The sequence below is a fragment of the Peromyscus eremicus genome, chromosome 16_21 (genome assembly GCF_949786415.1).
Source record: "Peromyscus eremicus chromosome 16_21, PerEre_H2_v1, whole genome shotgun sequence".
Lineage (NCBI taxonomy): Eukaryota > Metazoa > Chordata > Mammalia > Rodentia > Cricetidae > Peromyscus > Peromyscus eremicus.
The window spans coordinates 42,380,023-42,403,900 of record NC_081432.1 but is presented as its reverse complement, the minus strand read 5'-3'; the positions used below and the strand labels follow the sequence as shown (position 1 = coordinate 42,403,900).

General features: G+C 40.7%; 1 protein-coding gene across 1 annotated transcript in view; it reads left to right on the top strand.

Moving 5' to 3' along the window:
- The window catches only part of Lgsn (lengsin, lens protein with glutamine synthetase domain), a 133,186-nt gene that overhangs the window by 94,566 nt on the left and 14,742 nt on the right, over positions 1 to 23,878 (top strand). The window lies entirely within an intron of this gene.

The window sequence follows — 23,878 nt, the reverse complement described above, 5'->3', positions numbered from 1 at the left end:
AAAAAAAATCCCTAAAACTCTTGTTATTACAAGTGAGATGTGAACCTAAAAGTCCTAGTCGATTTGTCTAGGTTGGCTGGCCAGTGAGCTTCCAGGATCCACTTGTCTCTGCCTCCCCTTCAGTCTGCTTACAAGCACCAGTACCTGGATTCTTGTATGGGATCTTTCATCATATTCGAAGATATCTGGTGGTTATTTCCTTTTTCTTTTGGTTCAAATGACTGTGCTGGGCTTGAGATGTGATTTAGTGTTAGGTATGTTCGAGGGTCTGGATTCGGTCCTCCAAACCAAAAAGATCAGGCAAGAGGAAGAGCTTGAAGAGTAGGTGACTGTTTTGAAGGGGTTGAAAGACCCTTCCATCTACCTCATCTGTGATGGTTAGTTACTGGTTAGTACTGTCAACTCACCGGGCTGGGACTTAGAATCACCTGAGAGACAAACTTCTGGGTGTGCCTGTGAAGGATTACACAGGCTGAATTAGCCTCTGAGGATGTCGGTGAGGGTTTATCCAGATTAGGTTAATTGATATGCGAAGACTTACCTCAACTTTAGGTGGCACCATCCCGTTGCTGGAGTCCTGGGCTGAATAAAAGGAAGATAGTAGCTGATTGGGGACATTTGTGTCTCTTCCTCCTCCTCTGCCTCTTCTTCCTCCTCCTCTTCTACACAGATTGATTGATCAATTGATGTATGTTTGGTGTGTGTGTGGGGGGGGCAGTGGGTTCATGCATTTTGTAGTTCACATATATCAGAGTTGCTTAAATTAAGATTTATAAAAAGGCATTTGAAAACAATGTTTTGGTGGCATTTTTGTTTTTTTTTTAAATAGCTTGGGTCTTTTTTGAATAATTTTTAAGTAATTATACACGGTTGCAAGTTCTTTACATGCCTTTGAATGAAGAATGTCATGTTTCTATATGCATAGCTGACTTCATTTACATTATGCATGTTTGCGATAAATGCAGGAATACCTAAGAACATGCACAAACTCCCCGACAATGCTAAATTAAAATGTTTGCAAATAGACCTGGAGAGAGACCAGGTAAAAGTGTCCTTTTGCTGTTGTGATGGCCTTGTGGTGGCCTAAAACATGGTTTTGTAACTGAGGGACGAACTATTCTCTTCTGTAGATTTGCCTTATGAATCAGCCATCCCCTGTGTCCCGTCAGGATTGCCATGACCTGATTTCATTAGCAGTCACTGCCAAGAAGGCCCGAACTTGGTGTTTTGTGCATTACACCATAACACATACACAAACAGGAAACCAAACCAGAAGCACTGTGGTTTCGTTTTCTCCTGTACTCACTACAGTGAAAGGCGAGATTGAAGCCTGTACCTGATTTACATCCTCTGCTTCTCCAGCTCTGTTCCATAACTCATCAGAAGCAGTGACTTCGTAGTAAACAACATACTGTTTCCCCTCGTTGGCACTCGGTAAACTGCAGCTTCTGCAAGCTGTTCTCCTAAAACAAGTTCCATGATATCTTTAATCATTTCCGTCGCTCTTCTCTGGATCCGTTCTATCAGACGACAAGGTTTTTGGCAAGAGAAGTCCTTGAGTTGAACAGTCTTCCCATATGCTGTCTACGAAGAGGGGTAGGGGAAAGCTTGACTGTTTCTGTGTCGTGTGATTCAGTGGCTGCAGCTGTTTGACTGATTCAGCTCTCTGAACGTAAGAGGTGTCGAACCAATGTTGGTGAAACGAAAAATGTTGAAAATAGATTTATTGACAATTTGTTACTTTTATGTACATCACAAACCACTTTAGAAGATTTGCTCTCTCCTTCGGGAAACTAATTTTAAGTTAACAGGAAGACTTTTAAACCACAGCGTGCTGACATCATGGATCTGGCTGTATACCTTACATCCAGTAGGGCACACCAGATGGTTGGTTACCTTAGCTGCCTTCAGAGCCGGCCAATGGTGTGGCTTTCAGCCATGTCTGCAGTAGTCTAAAGCTATACATGGAAAAAAAAAATGAATTAATGAAGTAGTAAAGAACCACTAACTTCCTAATGGCATAAAATATACATGCATAAATATTTATAAATAAAGCAATTGATCTTGTTATTGATAAAATTTACTTTTATTTCAGTATTTTCAAGTTTAAGAATAAAATTTAATATTTTACAACATATATTTTAGGTATTTGAACCAAGGACCCATCTCCCCAGCGCTTCTTTATGTTATTATTATTTTTTAAATATTCATTTATTTATTATGTATATAATGTTCTATCTGCATCTATGCCTGCAGACCAGAAGGGGACACCAGATCTCATTACAGATGATTATGAGCCACCATGTGGTTGCTGAGGATTGAATTCAGGACCTCTGGAGAGCAGCCAGTGCTCTTAACTGCTGAGCCATCTTTCCATCCCTTTTATTATTTATTTATTTATTTTTAGTGGCAGCGTCTTAGTATGTAGGCCATGCTGGTATAAAACTCACAGAGATCCAGATCTACTTGCCTCTGCCTCCTGAGACATGGGATTAGCAGTATGCAACAATACATCCTGAATTCTAGTTTAATTTTTTGTTTTTAATTTTGAGACACAAGCTCATTAAATTACGCAGATTGGGATAAACCAGGCAGGTCTTGAATTTGTGATATTCCTGCATGAGAATTCCAAAACAGCTGGGATTACAAGCCTAAACCTGTATTAATTCTTGAAGCATGTAATTTTTTTCTCTTGTTAACTTTTTTGAAAGATTTGCTTATCTCTATTTTATGTTTATGAGTGTTCTGCCTGCACGTATGAACGTGCACCACCTTCATGCCTTATGCCCAAGGTGTTCAGAAGAGGAAATTTATGGACTAATACGTAGATGCTGGGAACCAAACCTAGGGCCTTTATAGGAGCAACAAGCGCTCTCAGTCACGGAATGATCTCTCTAGCCCCATAAATTCTTTTTTTTTTTTTTTTTCAAGACAGGGTTTCCCTGTGTAGTTTTGTTGCCTGTCTTGGACCTCATTCTGTAGACCAGGCTGGCCTCAAACTCACAGAGATCCACCTGGCTCTGCCTCCCGAGAGCTGGGATTAAAGGCGTGCGCCACCACTGCCCAGTGCCATAAATTCTTAAAGATTTATTTATTTATTATGTATACAGCATGTATGACCAGAAGAGGGCGCCAGATCCCATTACAGATGGTTGTGAGCCACCATGTGGTCGCCGGGAATCGAACTCAGGACCTCCGGAAGAGCAGTTGGTGCTCCCAATCTCTGAGCCATCTCTCCAGCCCATAAATTCTTGATAAATAGAATTCTATGTTTCAAATTACAGTTGCTCTAAAAACATCCATTTGATTTACTGGATTATTTATTTATTTTTTATTTTATGTGCATTGGTGTTTTGTCTGCATGTATGTCTGTGTGAGGGTGTCAGATCCCCTGGAACTGGAGTTACAGATAGTTGTGAGCTGCCATGTGGGTCCTGGGAATTGAACCTGGGTCCTCTGGAAGAGCATCCAGTTCTCTTAACTGCTGAGCCATCTCTCCAGCCCAGTTTACTGGATTTGTAATCTGTGTTTTAAAGAGCAAATTATAAATAATTCAAGGAAACATACATTTACCTTAGGAAACACACAAAGAGTCTCAGAAGGAAACAAAGTTCTTTAAAGAGACATAATTTATTCCTTCTTTTGTTGACTCTAAAGAGAATATATGACACTCCTGTAAATAAGAATACTATCAGACATGTGGACTTGATGAAAGGAGATTTTTTTTTTTTCAAGATAGCATTTCTCTGTAAAACAGCTCCAGCTGTCCTGGAACTCACTTTGTAGATCAGGCTGGTCTCGAACTCACAGAGATCCTCCTGCCTCTGTCTCTCAACTGCTGGGATGAAAGGCATGCACCACCACGCCCAGGGATGAAAGGACATTTTTTAAAAAGCAAGTTGTTTATTTGTTTATTTGACTTCTTTAAATGCTTTACCTTTGTTTTCAAATGTGAAGTAATATGTATGGGACATATGGGCATGCATTTTCTGTTTGTATCAGCAGTAAAGGGGCTGGGGATATAATTCTGTATGAAAGTATTTACCTAGCATGTGCAGAGCGTTGAGTTTAATCACCAGCACTGCCAAAAAAAAAAAAAAAAAATCCTTGGAGGAGGACAACAAAATGGAAGCATGTGTGCTTATTGACCAAATCCTCTTTGTTGGGGTAGGCTAAGCAGCCCCTTGCCTAGTCTCCACTTGGCTTTTGTAACTAAAGTTTCAGTGAAACTCTTTCATATGTTCACCTGTTGCCTGTGGCTGTCTTTTTCTGACTGTGACAGCGGTGGGCTCTTGAAATGGAGATTGTATGACCATGAAACGCACAATACTTACACTGGCCTTTCCAGAGAAAGGTTGCTGCTTCTTTCTTGACGAGAAATTCAGGTTGCAAGTTGTCCATCAGTATTTTCTTAAGAATTTTTTTATCTTTAAGACTTTTTTTTTTCTCACTGAAAACTTGAGAAAAGTATCAAATGAACAGGTGTCTGAGAAGGAAGAGATAGCACTGTGTGGGATACATCTTCATCTCAAGCTTTCTCTTTGTGCCATCAAGCAACATTTCCTCCACCCCCAGGCCTTCAATTGTCACTCACTTTCTGTTGAGTAAAGGAGCATCTCATTTCTCGGACAGACTGACTCATCCAATGTCTTCAGTATTCAGCAATGCTAATCATGTGGTGTGAATCCCAGACCTTGAAAACTTGAAATCATCTGTGTCCTCGTACAAGAGATGGACAATTTGGCTGTAAGTGGTCATGTATGTTCGCCATTCAGCTTGGACAGCGCAGGGCAGTGAAGAGTGCTTTAAAACCTGTGTGCTACTTTCTAGGCTTTCGCAGGGCAAAGGCACAAGGATCAGCAAAAGTCTCCACTTCATATGAATTCACATATTCTTACACGGTGCTTGGGTTTGATTGTGTGTCTGAGAGTGGTTTTGTGCGTGTAAGTGCAGTGTCCTCAGAAGCCAGAGGAGGATTTTGGATTCCGTGGAGCTGGAGTAATGGGTGGCTCTGAGCTGCTTAACATGGGTGCTAGGAAACAAACTCTATTCCTCTTGCAAGAGCAGCACAGGCTTTTAACTGCTAAACCATCTCTCCTGCCCCGATGCTGCATTTTAAAACCTGAATTTCTTCCCATCTTACCCTGGTAGACAGTAGGCTATTGGCTGGTCCACATACACCCACTCGTAGGAGACACGGCGGTCTTGTGTTCACAGATGAGCACCAGGGAAACCATGAATGTTAAGCATTCAGGGTTGTCTCTTCAAAGGTGTAGATGAAATTCTAAACGGTCTTATTAAATAAGAAACACAGAGTCAAATACAGAGTTAAAAGCCCAAGAGATCAGAGCACTAGCGAATAGCCTTTAGTTTACCACTCACTGCCGTCCTTCCCCTGAGAGAGCTTCTAATGTCTAACTTGTCTTTTTATTGCCTTTCTGTTCTGCCTTCTCATTAGCTCTAAACCCAACCACATGACTGTCTGTCTATACGGACCTCCAGGTCTTTATGGTTGGTACTGGGATTAAAAGTTCATGTTACCACTTGGCTGTGTCCTTGACCACACAGAGACTCTGCCTGCCATGTGATCGGATTAAGGGTGTGTGCCTCCACCGCTGGACTTGTGCTAAATGGCTCGCTTTAAGCTCTGATCCCCAGGCAACTTTATTTATTAACATACAAATAAAATCACCTTTCAGCACAAATAAAATCTCACCATACAAAGGGAGAGACGTATAACCTGTTTTCCACCCAGAAGGGTGGGAATGAATGAGGGTAATAGCTTGATGACCTCTGTGATATACATATGGCCAGGCTGTACCAGCTCCCCCAGACTCTTAAGTTTACGTCAGTCAAGCTATGGTACTGTCCTCCTAGAGAGAGAAGACATTGTACTTCACAAGAGTTTCCATGTGACTATGTCTGAAACTTTGTTGTGCACATGGGATAGAATTAATTATCACCAGGAAACTTTTTTTCCTCCAAATTGTGCTGTGCTTAAATATGCCTGAAAACTACCCTGTGACAGACTCTCAAAGTTTGAATCAACACTGGCTACTGAGTCGTGGAATGAGATTCCTTCTCGCCTCACCTGGATTGACACTGTAGTGTTTGCAGAGACCCCATACCCATTGACCTGAATCCCAATTGTCTTTCTTGTAAAATCTACTACTATAGTGCATTAAAACGTTCACTTTTTTTTTTTTTAGAAACAAGATCTTAAAGATTATTATTTTTTCTTAAAGATTATTTTAAGGTAATCCTGCTTTAATAACTTTTCTCAGCTCTTCATAGTAGCCTCATCTGAACTATATTACAAAAAAATATTAGGCATGTGCAATTTTCAGCTCCTTCTAAGACATTGAGCTTAGTTTTGAAGAAATAATATCATTTGAAAAAAATGTGTGGATTAAGCACATTAATGATTAACTCTGAGTCACCAATAATGTGCCACATTAAAGAATGAAATCAAAGCATTTCCCTTTTGGTGTCATCATTTGACCAAACATGAGTCCAGATTTGAATTCTTTACTTCATGGTCCCTCTGTCTTCCATTCTCTGTCTGTCTGTTGTTTGAGTCTGAAACTGTCTGTCTGAAGGCTGTCTTACGAATCTGTCCCTGCATCTGTGTCTGTCCCTAATGAAGGGCTTTGGGGTTTCCTCTGTTCTTATTGAATGTCACAGAAGGCATCACATGAGGAAGGAATGGGGTACTGTACAGAAATCTTTAATAGAATTCTAAAAGGAGTTGAGTCATCAACTCCAACTGAGCTCAACTGATTTAGACAACAAACAATGCTAGAAACAATAATATTGATACCCAAATATGGTGCTCAATATTTGTGTGGGGATTCATTTTAGAAGATTGATTTCAACCTCTATTTTTGCTGTTTTCAGTAGATAATGATTAGAACAGGCCTGTGGTCGTCTGGTTCAGGGGCATGGAAGAGTACCTAACTTAAGATTATAGCTATGAATTAGCTCAGGTTGTAAAAGCTGATTGCATGGGAAATCCAAGAAAAGTAAAATTAGGTGTTACATTATTCTCTTAAAGGCAGGTTCAACAAACAGGCTGAGTACACAGTGGGACACAGTATTTAGTCTTATGTGACTTTAAGATGTATTACTAACTCTGGCTATGGGGTCCAGCAAAAGTTCCAGTTCCTTAGAATGTAAGAAATATTTTTACTATAATGCATTGCCACAATTTTTTTAAAATTAAACTGCATATTAGAATAACTGGTGCAATTGAGATAAGCAATTTTGAAAAATACAATTTATTTTTAGTAGTTATATAGATTAACTAATGGGAATGGACATGGAGGGAATTGTCATTAAAATAATCCGCCATGCAGAGTGAGGGAAATGTCTGCATATAACAAGTAAACTGAAGATGCTTACTTTTTTTGGGTAGTTAGAAGTAGTGAAGTCTTGAGCCATCAAGCATAGTAGAGTCAAAACCTGACCAGTAAGGATGTTGTAACTGGTCATGGGAACTCCTGAGCTAAGACCTCTCTAACTTGTGATGTGTTATTGTGGTGCTGTGTGTGCAGGGACAAATGTTCTGCATGTGACATGAAAATTCTTGGAAAGAATAAATAAGCAATTTAACAAACTCTGACTGCTTAACTGATTTATTTGCTAGAATATACAAAATTTGTGTCTTATATTAATCCTATTATTTTGAATATTAGAAATTCCAAACTAGAATATTGTTTGGAAGATTAAAGAAAAAAAAAGGTGTGGTTATAAATATAAGTAGAGGCATTGGTTATGATGAATGTCTAGAAACATTGCTTGTAAATTTTTATTTTATCTCGATTCTATAAACTAAATAAGTTATTAAAATCTATAAGGAAGGCTGCATAGATGGTCAGTTGAAAAAGGCATTTGCTGCTAAGCCTTCTGCTTTATGTTTAATGCCTAGGACCCATATAGTAAGAAAACAAACTCTCTCAAGCTTCCTCCTGAATCCCCTACATGCTCCAACACATACATGTACATGTGTGAACATACACAGTGAATACACAAATACAATGTTTAAAAGTGAAATTTATAAGGAGAATCTCTATTAGGATTCAGATGAAATTAGAAAAAAAAGCATGCTTAGTTCTGTAAACTTTAAGAAAAAAATGAAAAACGTTTCCAATTTCTAATTTTGAAAATAAGAGCAGATCTATTATAAAATGTATGTTTGGATTTTTTAAGTTACAGTTTGGTTTGATTAAAATTTTATTGCATTTTCATTGTGTGTGTGTGTGTGTGTGTGTGTGTGTGTGTGTGTGTGTGTGTGTATGTATGTATATGTGTGTGCCTGTGCCACAACATTCTTGTGGAGGTCAGAGGACAACTTGTGGGAGTGAGTTCCCCCTTCTACCATGTGGGGCCCAGGGTTCAAACTCATCCTTGGTGGCAAGTGCCTTTCTCACTGAGCCGTCTCACAGGCCCTCACTGTTTGATTGGAGACACAGCACTGGGAAAAGGAAAAGGAAAAAGGAAGAGTTGGTAAAATGAGAAGATACTGAAATTCACAGAATTTGAAAACAAAGACAAAGAAATAAAAGAAAAAGAAGAGATGATATTACAAAGATAAAATAATGACTATGCGCTTGAAGGAAAGGCTTTCAAATAATGCATATCCAATCCTGGATCTCCATAAAAATACTACATGCAAGTTTGTTTAAACTGGAATTTAAGTTTTGAAAAATGGACATAAACGATATTAGATAACTGATCTGAAATCAAAAGCTCAGGAGAGGATAAAGAGGCTCATGAATCCACATTGGGGTGATGTGATTACTAAAATATGATAAAGAAGATGGAAAAGATAACAAACTCCCAGGAGAAATGACATGCTGCCCTGAAGAAAGGATTTGTCTCTTAAAGTATCCTAGTAGGGAGATGTGAGCCTGTGAGGTGACTCTGTGAGTAAAGCCACCTGCCACCAAACCTGGGGGACCTGAGTTCAATCCCTGGGACCTGCAGAGTGGAAGGAGAGCACAGATTCTCCTAAACTCTTCTCTGAGCACCGCATGTGCGCTGTGTCATGTGCATCCCCATACACAGATAAAATATTAAAAAGATTGTCCTAATACGTAACCCACTCTCGACAGCTGTTTTCTCCGGCATAGAGAAGCGTTTTAGAAATTTTCACCGACATTTCCCCATGGAATAATGTCGCCTATTTTGGGTCCTGGAAGAAATAGTTCTAAGAGAAGAGAATCAACTAGAAGTCTGGGTAAGGCTCTGGCACACAGCATGGTGAAAATGAAACACTCCGGCTGAGGAGGAGAGAAAAGAGACCCAAGCACGTCAACATGCCGTGGAAGGTGGGGATGCTTTTCTCGGGGAGAATTGTTAGGGGAGGACGTTCAGGATGCTGTTTCAGGTGAGCACCAGGATCAAAGCTAGACCAGAACCAAGACCCAGTGCAGAGCTGCCAGCACAGAACAGGGGCGTTGCCAGCAGGCAAGAGGAGGAGGGCCGTGCGAAGCAAACAAGAACAGTGGTCATTGTCCTCATGAAAGGGGGCTTTTGAAGCCCGCTTCTGGCCTGACCGAACGGCAGAGGCTTTGCCAGGCTCAGAAGACCTGGACAGCAGTGCCCAGCCACGGAGACTGTAGGCTCACTCGCGCATTTGGTTTGATTCAGAAGAAACATCCGATGTTTGCCTTAGCAAGCTACCATCTCCACGTGCAGCTGCAGGGCAGCAGAAACGGAATTTCTGCCCCCTTGAGTCCCACGGAGAGAGCACTGCCCGCTGATTCTGCTGGAGTTAGGATTGATTCCAGGGTCCTGTGTGGCAGGTAGCCTGTAGACTTCATGAAGTTCGGTGAGGACAATGAGGTTGGGCTGGGATATGTTAGAAAGGCCGAAGAAAGATAGCTGTGGTTGTAGAATGAAGAGCCAGCCTAAGCTGGAGGCAGGAAGGTTCCCACAACGGAGGACAAGTGCGTGAATTACAAAAGAGAACGTCGTTGCCATTGGTGTGAATCTAGGTCACTTACAGCCGTGTTTTTCCATCTGTATTTCTGTCTTTGGGCTCTGACACCACAGCTGCCTAAAAAACGTTTCACCATCTGATTGTAACAATAGATTTCATCCCAGAACACAACTGTTATATAACAAAATCCACTAGGTCAGAGGCGGGGGGAAAAAGTCAACCCACACAATTTTAAGCTTTGTGTCCCTTTGTTTGCAGGGAGTCAGGCATAAACGAGCATTTGTCACTGGGCTGTTCCAGAGCATTTTTCACACACTGTGCCTTGGGCACGACAGAGCCTGATGTTTATCTTTTATTACCTGCTGGATCTCCCTGGAAAGCATCTCCATGGAATTCATCAATTGCTGCCTTTGTTGGAGGTCTACATATAAATGCGTCCCCGAAGTCATCGCTGAAGGGAGCGTGCTTTCCACAGCTGATTTCCATTAAAAAGTGGTGAGATGAATGAGGAAGGGGACCTTCCACAGGAGGTACGAAGCTAATAAGCAAAATATTGTTTACCAAACTATTGACAGGGAAGGTTTGATGACCGTGTAAATTTTCTGAGCACCAGTGGGGTGGAGGGCACTGTGATTTGTTGTACGCCTGTTTCTGAGAAGTCCCTTCTCTTCCACGGTCGGCTTTTAACAAGTGAACAACTCAGACTTTTCACCTAGCCACTTTTGCTTCATTTGAGCAATCACTTAAAATGACGGTCGTTAGGCACCAGGCTTTAGATGAATAAGAATGCCATAAAATTTTATTCAAATTTTGGTTACTGCCGAAAGAATGGTCTTTACATTTCTCAAAACTCACTCTGTTGCATTCTCTGCCCCCCCTCCCCCCCGCCCCTCCAAAGGAAAAAAGAAAAAGGACTGGATGAGGGGAAGCAGTTGTGGGGACTGGCCTTCCATGCTCTCCCCTCCACATACTTCTTCCCACACCTTCAGTACTTCAGGTGTCTCCATGCTGTGTGACCCTCAGAGATTCATGAACCTCTCTGAGCAAAGACAGGAGAAAAACCCCAAAGCGGCCAGAGCAGAAAGCCTAAGCATAGGCATTGGGAACAGGAGCCCCACTTAACTTCAAGACTTTCTCTGCCCAACCTGGGCTGTGGGTCCCTGCATCCCTGGAGCTGCTTCCAGGGGACTCAGCAGTCAGGGTTTACACGTCCGATTCCTGGATGTCCCCAGTGTTACTTATGAGGCAGAGGAGCTGTTTTGGGTAGCTAGTTCCCAGGGCCAGGTCGGAAGCCAATCTTCACCACATCTAGGGCTGAGGCTCTGGAATGGGCTTTGGGGTCTTTTTCTTTGTTGGTGATGGTAGTTTTTTTGGTTCTGATGTTTGTTTGCTTTTGTTGGTTTGTCTTTGTTTTTTGAGACAGGGTTTCTCTGTGTAGCCCTGGTTGTCCTGGAACTCACTCTGCAGACCAGGCTGGCCTTGAGCTCCAAGATCCACCTGCCTCTGTCTTCGGAGTGCAGGGCCTAAAGGCGTGTGCCACCACAATGACCTTAGATTTTTTTTAAAATTTTATATAGAATCTCAATCTGTAGCCTAAAGTAGCCCAGAATTCACTATCCCCCTGCCTCAGCCTCTCCAGTTCTGCTATTACAATGGGATTCTTTTCACTTTATTTTCTCCTTCTACATATGTGCGTCTGTGCACCATGTGCGTACACTACCTAGAGAGGCCAGAAGGGGGTGATGGGTCCCTAGAACTGGAGTCACAGGTGGTTGTGAGCTACCACATGGGTGCTGGGAATTGAACCCTGGTCCTATGCAAGAGCAGCTGGTGCTCTACTCGCTGAGCTGTCTCTCAAGCATCTCACTTTGATTTTTTTTTTGTCATAATCTTATTTATTCTTTGTAATAACTGCTTTGGGGTCAAGTGACTAAAAGTGAGAAGTGTGTGTGTGTGTGTGTGTGTGTGTGTGTGTGTGTGTGTGTGCATGTGTGTGCGTGTGTGATTTGGTTGAAACATACTCCGTGTTAGGTAGTGGTAGAATTCAATGGGTCAGAAACATAGGATGGTAACTACTTGTGAACTTGCTTCATCTCTCACCATTTGTTTCATGTGTACGGACCCAAATTCCAGCACCGTGCTTCCAGCAGAACGTTTTTTTGGAACACTACAATGTGGCCTTGGAAATAAGCTATGGTTATGAAGAATGAAGCTTTTCTCTAAACCAAGTTAAGCAAATTTAATGTGAGAGGCAGACCTACTATGTGTAGAGTATAGCACTCAGTGCACTGTGTATGAGATAGTGACGTACAGAGACCAGACATCATCTGTGTTTTTCCATCCAGTGAAAGGAGAGATGATGTCGGTGGAAGAATAGGGTATGTTCCACACATGATGACTAGGAGCAATGTGTTTGGGAGGTGAGATGGGGATGTACTCACTCTCTACGCAGAAACCTGGCAAAGTTGTGCAAGACAGAGACACACTCAGCAGGAGCCATGGCTTACCTTGAGAAGAAAGTGACTGGGACTGTTGTGGAGAGCATTAGCTTCTGGAGACATCCATTCTTGCATCCACTTCCACCAGGAAAGCTTCTCCTGCTGCTGAGTCTGAGGAGGCACTGTGTTTCCTACCCTAACTCTGACTGTTTCAGTCCAGGGTTCTAGTCTCAGCTTCTATGAAGAGTATCCCGACCTACACCCTGTATAAGAACAGTCTGGATCACATGTTGAATGTTCACTCTTAGGAAGACAGAAAACCAGCAATATGAGTTTTAGCACAGAGTTTTGAAAAGGGATCTCTAGCTTTGTGAAAACTGTCCCATTCTTCTTCTCTCTGAGGTAGAGTTTCACTATGTAGCCAAGGCTGGCCCCATATTTTGCCCTGTTCCTCTTACCTCAGTGTCTCAGTGCTGGAATTACAGGCCTATACCACTCTGCTTGACTTTGAAAAATTCTTGGTAACTGAATAGAATATCATATTTAATAAACACTATAAAAGCACCACCCTAGAGTAGAACATTTATCAGGATCTCCACTGAAAAACCCCCGTCCTAGTCTCTGATATAGGATTATAGTCTCAGGGAGAGAAGGACGTATGAGAAGAGGGCGAGAGATGGAGGATGGCATTTCTCTTCCAGTTAAAGTTTAGAGCAGGGCAGCCTTTTGCTTCCACACCAGGCACTTTGGTGACGTGAGCAGCAGCGTGAAGTCAAATCAGAACATGGCAGCTGAACAAAGGCTCCATCAGTTCAGATGGGCAGATGGTGTGTGTGAGGAAATTCCTTCGGGTGGGTCCTTCTCCAACCCCGACACATTCTGCCAGGATCTTCAGTGACAAAAACTGTCACTGTTATTAGTCTTAGTTTTGGTGCCAGGAAGCCACGTATCCAGCCAAATCCTCAGCAGCATTGATTAGGAAAAAAAAAAAAAACCCATCAAAAACACATTCTCATTTCTTTGTGTGCCCATACCTTTGCATAAATGCACACGTCTATTTTTAACCATTGAAGACAATACTTCAGTTAGGTACATAGTATGCTTTTATTTTTACAGACTGGAGTGCCCTCTCTTGTAACGCTTTAAACGGTCCTTTTGGTTAGGCCTCATGTTTTAAATGACAATAGTTGGTTATCTGGTATCTTCCTGACAAGTCCGTAATAGTCTTAGCTCTTTCTTTAACATCTATCACAGAGCCTAATATCACACATATAGATTACACACTGCACATATATTTAAATTTTCAAACATTATTTCGTACTTTTTGCCTGCATGTAAGTTTGTATACCATATGTGTGCCTGGTGTCCTAGGAAACTGGAAGAGGTCACTGGGTTCCCTGAAATGGGACTTGCAGATGGTTGTGAGCCACCATGCAGGTGCTGAAAATCAAACCTGCCCTCTGGAATAGTGGCCAGTGTTCTTAACCACTGAGCAGTCTCTCCAGCTCCCATTTCTTACTTTTTGAAATATATTTCTTGAAAACTTATCTTTTGTTTTTCTGATCATCCACCAAACCTTTATTTTACTTTCATTTTATTTATGCAGATATATCTAATTTTAGTTATAAAATCTGATAAGTTTTGGGCCTCCCGAAGGCCTCTCTCTGCCGATGCAGCACACCGAATCAGACTGAATTGGAAAGCCCAGGTTTAATGGGTAAAGCACTCCAGGGCGATTCCCAGGCGCAGAGAGGAGACAGGGACACAGGTCTCGAGACAGGGAGAATCACATGTCTGTTTTCTGGGATGCCACTTATATATCCCCCTGTGGAAGTAGTCTTGAGCCTGTCTGGGGGAGGAGCTGTGTTTGGTGGGCTTTGAAGGGGCAGGTTTAGGAAAGAGATGGGGAGGGGAGTTGAGGTAGATCTTCCACAAGACTCCTTCCAAACATTCCAGACTCTTTGAGTATAGGGATGACAGGGTGCCAGAGGTTGAGGTGGAGCTCCCACCCAAACAAAAACCTTGATTTATTTGGTAACTTTCACTTCACTTATAAAAACGTTAATGAAAAACAACCAAAGTGTAGGGAATTAGTTGAATTTCTTGCTGTCTTTATTGCTCTCCTTCTTTTGCCAAGTGTCTTCATATTATGAGAAATCACAAGGAGTGTTCAGTTTTTTTTAGAAAATGTTCTTTTCCTTTGTTGAAGCTGTTACTTAGGTGCAATTTCCTGGTACAGAATTTTCTGTTGGAAATTTTATTTGCTTTATTCTCAGAGACATCATGGTCTGCTCAGTAGCCTGTTGGACTGGACATGCCATCCTCTACTCTAAATAATTCCTGACACAGGATAGCAGTACTTAGGTGGAACTAATCATTGCCATAAGCCTGGGTAGACTAGCATGTAGACTGAAGAGAACTGCTTTAATGATATTGAGAGTCAGTTAACATAACTAGGTAAGAATTCCAAAAGGATGTCACACAGTTTATCAACTGAAAGAAAGAAATTAGTAGTTGTGAGTTTTATGAGTAAGTCACAAAGCAAACAATAGACTGTAACCTCACATTAAAATAGGGCTACTCACATGATACAGTAATTCCATTACTGAGTTTTACAATCAAACATATGGCATCTGTGTAGAAGGGATACACAGATCCTTCTGTGTTTATTGTGGTTGTCTTAATTACTTTTCTGTTGCCACAACAAAAACACGACAAAGACAACTTGTAAGAGAAAGTGTTTAATTTGGGAACTCATGACTCTATGAAGTTAGATTCCATGACCACCATGTTAGGGAGCATGGCAGCAGGCAGGCAGGCAGGCATTATGTTGGAGCAGTAGCTGAGGTCCTGCATCCTGATCAATAGACTCAAGGCAGAGAGAGAGAGAGAGAGAGAGAGAGAGAGAGAGAGAGAGAGAGAGAGAGAGAGCTAACTGGGAATGGTCTGTGCTTTTGAATCCTCAAAGCCTACCTGAGTGACACACCTTCTCCAGAAAAGACCAAAACTCCTAATCCTTCCCAAACAGTTCCACCAACTATGGATCAGACATTTGTATATATGAACCTATGAGGGCCATTCTCATTCAAATTACCACAGTGGTGTTATTATTATTGTCCACATGGCTCATATTGCAGCATTGTTAATCATTGCCAAGATGTGGAATCAACCTAAAAATTATCAATGAGTAAGTGTACAAAGAAATGTGTATATATGCAATATATATATATATATATATATATATATATATATATATATATATATATAAAATGTCCACATACACATGAAATACTACTTAGCCATAAAGAAAAGGAAATCATGTCACTTATTACAACACATATAAACTGGAGGATATTATAGTAAGAAGCCAAGTACAGAAAGACAAATGGCATCTGTAGCTGGAGAATTTCTCTCCAGCTCCCGCCACCAAGTCCCACCAGTCCCAGAGCCCACTTATAAAATAAACACACAAACTCTTACATTATTTAAACTGCTTGGCCATTAGCTCAGGCCTGTCACTGTCTAGCTCTTACTCTTATATTTAGCCCATTTCTATTAATCTTTACTTTGCCACATGGCTCATGGCTTACTGGTACCTTACATCTTCCTTGTCCTGATGGCGGCTGGCAGTGTCTCCCTCTCCGCCTTCCACTTCCCAGAATTCTTTTCCTTGTCCCGCCTATACTTCCTGCCTAGCCAATGGCCAATCAGTGATTTATTTACTGACCAATCAGCAACACACTTGACATACAGACCATCCCACAGCAGGCATCTATATGTGAGGTTAAATTTTTGAATTTATACTAACAGAGATTGAAATGGTATGTACTAGAGTCTGGGATGTGAAGGAACTCAGAAACTTCTGTCAGAAGACACAACCACTCAGCTAGTTCAAGAGGCCTATTGTACACTGTGATGGCTATAGTGAATAAAAATAATTGTATGTTTGAAGACGGCTAACAGAGCAGATTTTTAAGTGGTCTAAAAACAAAATGTATCTGGTGTAATGCATGTGTTAAATGGCTTGATTCAGCCATTTTCCCAATGCATACATATGTCAAAGGATTATGTTGTAGACAGTGACAACATGCAATTCTAATTGTTATTTTAAATAAAGATTCATAAGAAAATATGTAAATCATTCTTTGTAACTCCTTCCTTCCAAACAGACACATTAATCACCCTTGAGCAGAGGTGTCACCAGGGGCCACAGGGCCTGTCTGTAGGTTCTTAGTCTTACAGGCATTCTACTTTTAATAATTTAATTATTTTAATTTAAAAGTAGACTTACAAGGAGACTTGGGTACGAGTTTATTGGAGTTGGAGTGAAAACAACAACAATAACAAAAAGAACAACAAGCAGTCAGGCTGGAGATCTGCCCGGAGTGAGAGATGGAGGAAGGAGGAAAAACAGTGAGGTTTTCTGAGTTAGGGGTCAAGAAAGCAGACAGGCTTAGCCACGCAGTCTGTGAGCAGGTGCCTGGGGAGAAGGGCTATCAGCAAAAGTGAGACACTTGGGGGGTCAGAGCTGGCAGGCTGAAGATTGGGGCTGGTGTCTGGGAAAGGGAAATACAGAAAGTTGTATTTCAAGCCGAGCAGTCCTAACTAGCTACCTCACAGAGGAGCTGTAGCACACCACCTACAGTATTAGTGTTTGGATGTGTCCAGAGCAGTTCGCATTTCTCACTGGGGCTAGCTAGCTAGCTAATCAATAGGGTCCTAGGAAAGAACCAAATATGGACACAAAAAAATGATAAAACTGGAAAATGGAATGAATGGAGATGGGGTTTGCATAAGAAAGGACCAGATGCAGAAGTTGGAAAAACTGACGAAGCTGGATTATCCCAGGCCTCAGAGAACAGTGAACTGATTTTTTTTTCTAAAAGTGATGATGAATCATGGATGAATCCTCAGCAAAGCAATTAGCATGATTAACATTGTGATTTATGGAAGTGCAGTAGCAGCAGTCATAGCAGAGGGGCAATGTTGGTTGCAGGGACAATGAGGAAAGGATTCATGTGACAAAGGCTGATTAGCAGGAACACTTTTTCTTTACTAATTTTGCTATTATATTATTATTATTATTATTATTATTATTATTATTATTGATGAGTCTTGCTAAGCAGTCATGGCTCACCTGGAATTCACTTTGTAGTCCAGGCTGGCTCCTCATTCACACAGGTCCACCAACCTCTGCCTCTCCGGTGCTGGTATGAAAGGCACACACCACCAAGTCCAACAGAAACATTTGTTTTTAAATGGTGAACTCACTGTATCTAGATGACACAGTAACTTTGCGTTTTGCTCTCAGGGTTCCAATGGTAGACTGTAAGTGTTGATGGACTCACTCACTGTACATGGAGAGGTTATTAAACCAAGTCATTAGAGTAGGAATCTTGGGCCAGTAACACATGTTTAGATCATCTGATGTAAGTGTATGGTGCATTTCTGCCAATATGCCTTCAGTCAATATTTTCAATATTTTCCTTCCCCTTTCCTTGACTAACACATTTTAAGGTGACTAGATGCGTATCCTTTTTCTTTTCTCTTTGACGTATTCTTATAACTTTGATGACTATTGATTCTTGAGTCCAGTATTTGTAGCAGAGATTAAAACTTGGTGACAGTCTTTTTTTTTTTTTTTTAGTTTGCTTTTCTTTCATGAGCCCATCACTGGTATAATTAGAGTGCTCAGTAAATGCTTTGATGATTTTACCTCAAACCATGACAGCTACACAGGGGTCTTAAACAACGGTTTTTAAAGTATTGACATTAAAAATGTAACCGTTAAAGAAAATTAAAAGTAGATGAATAAAACCAGTGATATTTAGAACCTAAATAACACTGGTTACTATACTGGAAGGAAAATTTTTAGGTTTTAATTAGGGCTTGAATTTAATGCTTGACAGAATTTCTATAGGTTAAGGCTCTTTAATTTGATCAAGGCAGCAGGCTAAAATTCACAATGACAGACTTATATTAAGCCATAGCAAGAAGGTTCAAAAGAGACATCGCAATGAGTAAAGCAAGGACTACGTATATGGCTTGTGATACAGAATGTGTGCAACCATGGCTTATTATACTGGGAAACTCTTTCTTTTGCTGCCTTCTACTCATACTTTATTGATATTTCCTCCCTTATAAACAGAGTTCACATGTGGATACAAAAGACAAAGCAGGGGCAGTAGTAAGGTATTGCAAACCTCAGTCATTCCAAACACACAGCTACTAGACCTACCTAGAGTACATGTTGTAATTAATATCATCTTTCAGGGTTAGGAATTTATAGGTTTCCCTCTTATATATGCCCCTATATTTAGATAGTTCCTTAGGCAAAGACATATCTCCCCTGTGTTATAATGGGAAGACTGTAAGATTAAAGTTGAAATAATAAGACTGCTGTGTGAGTATGCCAAGCTGCAGACATTGTAAGCAAAGTTATCAAGACAGGGGAAAAATTTGCTTATGGAGGGAATAATAGTTTATTTGTTTCAAATGATTTTTTTATGTCATGAATAATTATAAATTAAAGGAGAGGAGAGAGGAGAGGGGAGAGGGGAGAGGGGAGAAAGGAGAGAGAAGAGGAGGGAGGGGGGGGAGGGGGGAGGGGGAGGGGGAAGAGGGGAGAGGGGAGAGAGGAGCTACATGTGATTGTGAGCTACCTGAAGCGGGTGCTTGGAATCGAACTTATATCCTCTGCAAGAACAGCAAATATTTTACTTTTTCTGTTTCTTTTTTTAAAAATTAATTAATTTTATTTCCCAACCACATTTCCCCTCCCTGTGCTCCTCCTATTCTCTCTCCCACCTCTCCTCTGCTCTCCCTCAATCGATTCTTCCTCTATTTTCTGTTCAGAAAGGGGCAGGCTTCTCATGCGTATCAGCAAAACATGGTGTATCAAGTTGCCATAAGACTAAGCTCCTCCTCTTGTATTTAGGCTGGGCAAGGCAATCCAGTATGAGGAATAGATTCCCAAGAGCAAGCCAAAGCATTAGGGACAGTTCCTGCTCCCATTGTTAGGAGTCCCACAAACAGACCAAACTACACAGCTGTCACATATGTGTAGAGGGCTTAGGTTGTTCCCATGCAGGCTCCCTGGTGTGTTGGTTCCGACTTTGTGAGTTCCTATGAGCCAAGTTAGTTATTTTTGTGGGTTTTCTTGTGATGTCTTTGATCCCTCTGTCTCCCCCCTCTCTTCAGCAGAATTCCCAGAGCTCAGCCTAATTAGCTGTGGGTCTCTGTGTCGATTTCCTTTAGTTACTGGATGAAGGCTCTTTGATGGCAATTGGGGTAGTTATCATTACAGTAACAGGAGATGGCCAGTTCAGACTACGAATTCACTATTGCTAGGACTCTTAGCTGGGGTCATCCACGTAGATTCACGGAAATTTCCTTTGCATTTGTTTTCTACCTGACCCCCCAAAGCCCCTCCCCATTCATTTCAGTGCTCTCCCCTCCATTCACCTGCAAACCAGGTCCCTCAAATTCCCATGCCCATCTGCCCCCAGTTCACCCAGGAGATCTCTTCTATTTTCTCTTCCGAGGGGGATCCACGTGTCCCTCTTTGGGCCCTTCTTGTTACCTAACCTCTCTGATCTGTGGGTTATAGCATGATTGTCCTTTACTTTATAGCTACTATCCACTTATGAGTAAGTACATACTATGTTTGTCTTTCTGGGTCTGGGTTACCTCACTCAGGATGACTTTTTTTTTAGTTATATCCAGTGTCTTTTAATTTCCTGATGTCACTATTTTTAACAGCAGAGTAATACTCCATTGTGCAAGTGTACCACGTTTTCCTTTCCATTCTTTGGTTGAGGGACATCTAAGCTGTTTCCAGGTTCTGGCTATTACGAATAATGCTGCTGTGAACATAGTTGAGCAAGTGTCCTTTGGTATTATTGAGCATTTTTTGGGTATATGCCCAAGATTGGTGTAGCTGGGTCTTGAGGTAGATTGATTCCCAATTTTCTGAGAAACCGCCATACTGATTTAAAAAGTGGTGTATAAGTTTGCATTCCCACCAACAGTGGAGGAGTGTTCCCCTTTCTTCACATCCTCTCCAACATAAGGTGTTATCACTATTTTTTTATCTTAGCCATTCTGACAGGTCTAAGATGGTACTCAGAGTCATTTTGATTTGCATTTCCCTGATGGCTAAGGATGTTGAACATTTCTTTAAGTGTTTCTCTGCCATTTGAGATTCTTCTGTTGAGAATTCTCTGTTTAGATCTGTACCCCATTTTTTAATTGGATTATTTGGTTTCTTTGATGTCTAGTTTGAGTTCTCTTAATTGCTAAGCCAACTCTCCAGCCTTGTAACGTGTTCTTAAACTGTTATCCCTTGTGTGATTACTAGGTATTTTGAGCATCACCTGTCCTTCATTGTCACACTAAGTACCGTTGCTGGGGGAGAGACAGGCCTACTGCCATCCAGTTGTGCCCAGAAGCCCAGTAGAGTCAGCCATAAATTCTCCAGTTATGAAAGAGTTGAGAAACTTTTCTTCTTCATCCCTCATCTTTTATGTTAAATTAATTCCTGACATTTAAAAATTATGGAAAGTATAATGGAAAGAAATCCATATTTTTCAGCAAGGCAGTAGGGGTGACTGTGAGCAAGGTAAAATTATATATATATATAAAAATTATATATATATATAATTTTATTTATATATATAAAAATTTTATATATATAAAATCAGGACAAAACTGAGTGTTTTCTATACTAGATAAAAATACTAACTGAATCCTTGTTTCCGGAATTGCATTGGCAATGTGCAGGATTGACAGTTTTGGGGCAATGCTTTGACAGGCACTGGGCAGACAGAACCAGTGTCAGCTCCTTCCTAGAGGGAACATCTGCCTTTGTTCAGTCCCGGTCCACTGGTTCTGTCCGTTACTGTGGCACTAGAGTTTTCTGTCCCTGACCCAAGGTGACTTAAGAACACTTCATTTTTCATATTATGAAAGACTTCAACTGCTATAAAAATATTTCAATGCCTGGACTGCATTGCAAGAGTCTTTGCAGATCATCTTTTATTTTTACATCTTTGATTTTGCCTTATCCATAGCAGGCTGTGTTGCTGCTCTTCAGAGCTTCTAGTGACAGGAACTGAGGAGGTTTTAAATGTTACACAGGTAAAAAGCATTTAAAAATATTACCGAAAGAGAACATATAATGAGGAAATAAAGCATGGTTTATGAATTCAGTAGGGGATATTATGTAATGGGAATGGAATTTGATTTAGGTCAAGTGTTTGGCTGTGACACTGAGGGAAGCACCCCAAATAGAGTGGCTTAGGTTTGAATTCTTACTTGTCCATCATGATGACCTTGAGAAAAATCACCTAATACTTGTGTGCCAGTGATAAAGATAATAAATGTTCTCCTAGTCATATTTCGAGGACTATGTATCTGTAGTTTTTTTGCACCAGGTCATCCTTCATGCTGTAGCTGAGTGGAAATCCGAGATTGAGAATGAAAATGTTCTACTAGAGTGGGACAGCCTGGGGGTCCAGCACATTTGTTTTAGCTATTACAACAAAGCCCATCAACCTAGTGTAGGAGAGAAAACTCATAAGAGAATGAAATGCATTCTTTATTAGGACCAACTCCTCTCCTTTAAAAGAGAAGCATCTTGAGTATGATGCACACACTTCACTGTTCTGGGACTCTTACTGCTGGATTTTTCAAGTCAGTACCTCAGTAAATTACTCTTGTTTTTTGTCACAAAAGCTTCCTCTTGGTCGGCTCATATGATGGCAGAAAATTGATTTGGGCCTTTGGCTTTGAAGGAGAAGAATGAAGTCTGGAAAAAAATGAGAAGACTTTTATGGGAACTTCACCTTCCATGGACTATTGTGGCCTTGGACATTTGTAAACTAGAGATTCCTTACCTCAAGGGCTACGCCAGGAAATTTGTATGACAATGTGCTTAATTTAGTATGTTGTGACACTCTTGTTTATTCAGTTGACATTGGAGTTTGAAGTTGGAGCTGTGTTAACCTTCGTCTCACATAGTCCCCCAATCTAGAAATTGAGGGAATTCCTGAGGAGCTCAGACTCAGACAAATGTCAGCCAGATCAGAGCCCAGTGATGCTTGTACACCTTTCTAAACAGCACTTCCTGTAACTATCTGAGATATGTCCATGTAAAGGCATTCAAAAACAAAATAGTATATTTCTGGCTATGCAGTTTTGGAAATAAGCACATGCCCAATATTACTGCTTGATCTTATAAAAAACATACTGGGAAATTTTTGCAAATATTTGAATGATGTCCTAAAGTATTAGAAAAAAGAAATTATCCTAATAAGTCCTATTCAATCAAATATAAAATTATCTGAAGTGAAAAGACTACAGTTTTTGGATAAGTCATAAAATTACAAGAAAAGACTATCAATAAAACTCATTACTTTGTATGCTAACCTAAAAACTAATAAAATAAAAACCTGTTTCATGAAATACATTCTCATCTGATAACGATAATCACAACACATCATGGTTACATATCACTAGAGAAAATCCCTCCTTTGTTTTCAGAGACTGAATTGGTTTTGTGATAAATTGATATAGCTCTGCCTGCAACTGCCCTGGATATGTATTCATACGACTTTCCCCCAGATACGGACTCTTCAGAACCTGCTCTTTAAAGAAGCAACAGCTCAAAACATTTAGAATAGTCTTTGCCTTGATGTTCTCACCATCCTCTCCCTTCAAGCCAAAATTTGAACTTTGCAGACACACACACACACACACACACACACACACACACACACACACAGAAACTTTGCAAACACACACACACACACACACACACACACACACACACACACACACACACACCAAAAAAAAAAAAAAAAAAAAACCCAGAGAAAACAAAAAACAAAATCCTAAAAGCTCCAACACTAGGTTCAAATTCTCTTTTCCTACTGCCAGTGATGGGGTGCCTGCCTCAACCTTGTTCACTGTCAAACTCCTTGATAGAAAATTCTTTTTTTGGTTTTTCCAAGACGGGGTTTTGTTGCCTTTCCTGGAACTCAGTCTGTAGACCAGGCTGGCCTCGAACTCACAGAGATCCACCTGGCTCTGCCTCCCGAGTGCTGAGATTAAAGGCATGTGCCACCACCACCCTACTTAGAAAATTCTTGTTAACAATTGAAAGTAGATTGGTTGGCTTTTTTTCTTTGTAATATATTTTAGATTTTTATTAATCTATAAAATAACTTAGTTAGACTTTCTGATACATTTAAAATCAGCCGTAAGAACAGAGGAACAGAGGCCAAGAGGGGCAACAATGGGGTGAATCTGGACAAGGTGTGCTATGGACATGTATGAAAATGTCATGGTGAAGCTCATTCATATACTCTAACAAAAATTTTTTAAAAAGTCAAATTTCAAAAAAAGGCATAAGTGAATGAAACTCCTGTCTGAATCAAAGTAGATATTGATGCAAGAAGGGTGAGGGAAAAGAGGAGAATCCAAAAATTTCAGGACC